The sequence below is a fragment of the Gossypium hirsutum genome, chromosome A12 (genome assembly GCF_007990345.1).
Source record: "Gossypium hirsutum isolate 1008001.06 chromosome A12, Gossypium_hirsutum_v2.1, whole genome shotgun sequence".
In the NCBI taxonomy this organism is placed as follows: Eukaryota; Viridiplantae; Streptophyta; class Magnoliopsida; order Malvales; family Malvaceae; genus Gossypium; species Gossypium hirsutum.
Genome location: NC_053435.1, coordinates 89,008,147 through 89,012,929, shown reverse-complemented (window position 1 = coordinate 89,012,929; position 4,783 = coordinate 89,008,147). Strand labels below are relative to the sequence as shown.

General features: G+C 27.4%; 1 long non-coding RNA gene across 1 annotated transcript; it reads left to right on the top strand.

Moving 5' to 3' along the window:
- Positions 1 to 3,364: 3,364 nt before the first annotated feature.
- LOC107937205 (uncharacterized) lies at positions 3,365 to 4,367 on the top strand. The gene is made up of 2 exons (XR_001694602.2): positions 3,365 to 3,815; positions 4,067 to 4,367. It is a non-coding gene; the product is annotated as an uncharacterized lncRNA (long non-coding RNA).
- Positions 4,368 to 4,783: the final 416 nt, after the last annotated feature.

Below are 4,783 nucleotides of genomic sequence, written 5' to 3'. Positions count from 1 at the left end.
GGGATACATGCGATAAACTTCTTCGAGAGGATACAAAATATTCTGGTAAGGGATATGGCGATCGCGGTGGTGGTGAAATTATTAGGACATAACAGAATCTATAGTCTTTGGAAACCCTCCCATACGTTTCATCTTATGAATGTCAAGAATGGATACTTTTTGGTTAAATTTCAGATTAGGGAAGATTACGAGAAGGTGCTTACCCAGGAGTCGTGGATTATTTTTGGGTGATACTTTACGGTCCACCTGTGAACTTTGGACTTTAATCCTTTTTAACCCTTCCCATTACTGTCATGGCTTGGATACGGTTACCTGGATTGCTGGGATTTCTTTATAAGTGTCGAATTTTGGAGGAAATTGGTGGTTTGGTGGGCAAGGAGGCAAAACTCGATTTCAAGATGGATAGTGGGTGGCGGGGAAGGTTTTACCAAGCCGCAGATTACAGATTTATCTGTTTTTATTAAAAAAAAGAATATCCCTGTCATTTTTATCGGATACTTTCGCCTATTTCATGGGCTCTTAAAGGGCCCATTTGATTCAATTCACGAATTGGTACGCTATTGTGTTATAGCTTAATTTTGTTGTAAAAATATTGTGAATTGTTTAAAGAAAAAAGTTGTGTCAATTACTAAATATGTTTGTCTAAAGAAATTATATTTCAAAATGTAAATTGGATATTGAAGCTATGTATTTACCACTTTCTTTCCCTACCAAATGTAAACTGGAATATGGTATTAATGTGTAGCTTAATCGTACAGTTAATATTTATATATTGTTTATGTTCGTTTGTCAATATTTAAAGTTTATAGTTGTTTTTCTAAACGATATTGCAGACTTTTATATATAATTAACAACAATATGTTAACTGTGTTAGGAAAAATTTATTTTCGTACTAATCTGTAATAGTTATACCTTTTTTTTTTTTTAAATTTCTATATCTTTTTAAAACCGCTGCAATTACATATTTAAATCAGGTTGAAATTTAAAGGACTAAGGAACGTGTAAACATTTGCATAAGTCCTTAAAGGAAAATTTAAAAAAAAACCCAGAAGGACTAAAATTGAAATTTAAAAAACTATAATTACATTGGAGGATGATTTTAAATTTTTATCAATAATTAGAGGACTTATAAAGCAATATTTAAAAGTGAAAGTACTTAATGCCTTGTTTCAAATTCAAATTCTTTATTTGGATATCCGATAAAAAGTATGGTTTTGGGTTTGAGCAAACCCAACTCAATTTTATACAAGGATTTGAAAGTAATTTTAGAACTGAAATTTTCAAAATTCAAATATCATAAATTTTTCTTTCTTGAATCAAACTAAATCAAAAGTTATATCAAGTTTAATATAATTCTAAAAAAATTTATTTATTTTTGTTTTTTGGTTTTTTCCAAGTTTAATATAATTCTAAAAAATTTTATTTTGACCCTCAAAATTAGAGTTTGTAAAATAGGTTTAACCCCCAAAGCCTGCACCTATTGATTTAAGGTTGTAATGATTTATGTCTGAGAAAGCACCAAAAATATAATAGAACTAAAGCTAAAGCTCGAGAAAGCTTGAACATGTAATAATCAAAGTCTCATATCGATTTGTCTCGAATTTTAAATAAATCAGACCCAAATCCCGAAAAAGACAGAATTTATAACTAAACATCCATAATAAACATTAATAACTAATATAATTTTATTATATTACAAAAAATAAAATAAAACAAATGGAAATTATTTATTTTATAAAAATGTGTTCATAAGCTTTAGATTTTTATATTAAAATTTTATTAATAGAATAATAAATTTTTATGTTAAATTATGAAGTGAAATAATTTTTAAAAATAATTAATTGATTATAAAATATTTTTAATACTATAATTATATTTTATAAAATTAATAATTATTAAATCTATAAATTTTAAATTTAATAATAATATAAAATATATAATAACATTGTCGAAACCATTTTTTGAAAAACGGGAATCGACTTTTGAAAACGAAAGTTGAGAGTCGTCACCAATCCTTTTTTTGAGGTGTAATTGGGCCACCTTATAAAACATTTTGGTCCACGAATTTTAAGAAAATGGGTTCAAGACTCGGTTACGTACGAGGAAGGATTAGCACTCTCGATACGCCCAAAATTGGTACTTAATCGATTAATTAGTGTCTTAAATGTCGAAAATTAAAGATTCGGACAGAGTTCAAAATGCGATCCTCTTTTATTGGCTTTTAAAACATTTAGATAAGTCAAATGTGTATTAAAGAGCATCTCGTCTTGAGGTAAAACATTACATCCAGTACGTTAGGACACAACATTTTTGACCCTCAAATGTGATCTTGCTTTTAAAACGTGCGTTTTAGCTTTAAGAGGATATTCGAATATTCAAGATAAACAAAGAAAGCAAAACACAGTACGTTAGGGCACGATCCTTTGAATTCTTTAAATACCGAACATTGCCCTTATTTTAAAACAATTGAGAATAAATCTATGAATAAATGAATTTGGGCCATTAAATTTTAAAAACAAAAATAATGGTATGTCATATGCAAATAACATTACCATAATAAACTAAACGATGCATATTAACAATAAAACATAGTAGCAAAAAAGAAGGTTTAATGACAAATAATAAAATGGTAGTGGTAACATGTTAATAATGTTATAAACAAAAGAAATAAAACAATTATATAAATATATAAAACGGAAGATAATAAGAAAAAGGATTCCTAATAATATACATATTAATAATAAGAAAATAGTTGAAATAAACAAAGTATAATTTTAAAAACGGGATCTTTAAAAAAAAATAGCTATATACGTACAATTAAGAAAAATAATTTAAAAAATAAACAAATAATAATACAAATATACAAGTAGAATAATATGGAATCAATAATAAAACATATATATATAGAGAGAGAGAAAAAGAAAGAATCTATAAAAAAAAAATAGTAATGTGAAAACAATAATATATATACATATGGAGGGATAAAACAAATTAACAATATAAAAATCAAACTAATAATGCAAAATGACTTGTTTAAAACGAGTTTTAAAAGAGAGACTAATAGATAATAGAATAATAAAAGGGAAAAAAAATAAATGAAACTAATAAAGAAAACATAAAATGAAATAGGTAAATGGTAATAATCATAGTAGATCTAACTGTAATTATATAAAAACATGAAAGTAATATATATATATATATATTAGTAAGCTTAGTAATAGGTTTTAAAGAAATAAAAATATTGGATAAAAGAATGCTGAGAATATCTATTAAATAAGTTATAATAATATATTAATAATATAGTAAAACGTAACAATACTAAAAAAGTGATAAAATAATAAAGTCATAGTAGTAAATAAAAACTTAATGTTATAAAAATTGTACAAAGTTGATTAATTTAACAACATGATAATTAACAATGTCAATAAAATAACTAATTTAATAATAAAGTAAGCCAAATGGCTAAGAAAGGACTAAAATCGGCCTAAAACAGAAATTTGGGACAAGTTTGAAAAAACAAATATAAAACATTGAAAAGATAGAAATCACAGAAGGATCAAAAACACAATAAAACCAAAAGAGTAAAGTGGCGCTATTCCTTTTGCAATTAAAACCAGAAAAACCAAAGGGTTGTCTGCCATTTTCTAAAGCAAAATTAGAACACCCCATTTGCCGAAACTGAAAAAAAACAAAGGGGCTTTCACCCTTCTTCCCTCTGCTAGGACCAGTGAACGCGCCCATCATCGCCGGACCACCACCAGATCTAGTGGCCGACATCACGCAATAGGGGTCTCAACCCCGTTTTAAAACACGCGGTAAGTGTATTCACCTTTCCCCTTTCTAGTACTATTTTTGAGAAAGAAAAACAAATCGAAACTTAAAAGGTGTGAGATCTGAAAGAAAATCACCTAACAATCAATTTCTCTGCAATTTTCCTCTGTAACTTGTGGTATTTGTTCGTATATTCTCTTTTTTAAATCCAAAAAACCTAAAAAAAATTACACTGTTTAAACGAGTTTATATAGCCTAATTTCTAACTACTTGTTGCGTGCTTGCTGGTGCCAAGCGGAGATCGCGGGGAGGTGGTGTGGCGCACGACTCGGAGTTGCGCGACGTGCGGCGCTCGGATTCAGGCTTGCGGCGCTGGCTTCCCTGATGCTTGGGTTTCTCATTTCCTTTTTTGTTTTATTGGTATTTGAGCTAGGTTTTATGTGGGCTTGTGTTTTGTTTCGTATTTGGGTTTTAACAGTTTTTGGGCCGGGCAAAAAATTAGGTCCAACAAACATAATATTTTAATTTAATAATTTAATAATATAGTAACTAGTGTTATACTTATCAACATTACTAATAAATTTTAATTTTAATAATTTGAGAATTTAGATTTTAAGTTTTTTTTATGATTTGAGAATTTAGGTTTTATTGTTAGTTTTTTATTGATAAAATTTGACTTTTTTTTTATATTAAATTTTTATTAATATTATTATCTTTATATTAATTTTTAAATTGGAATGGGCTTATATTTATTTAGGTTGCATTTTAAATAAAGTTTAAATTGGGCTTAGGTTTGAGTTTGAGTTTAAATATATAGTATATTTAATAGGTGTAAATTTGGGTAATTTGGTTTAAATGGTTTTGAATTTCAAAACTGAAACTGAATTGGCAAAACAAATCAATCGATTACCTCACTCTACCTTAATGCATATATATAAACTATTAATATATTAACCGATTATACAATTTGTCAAAAACACCACTTTCACATGTATTAAATATAATACCCCAC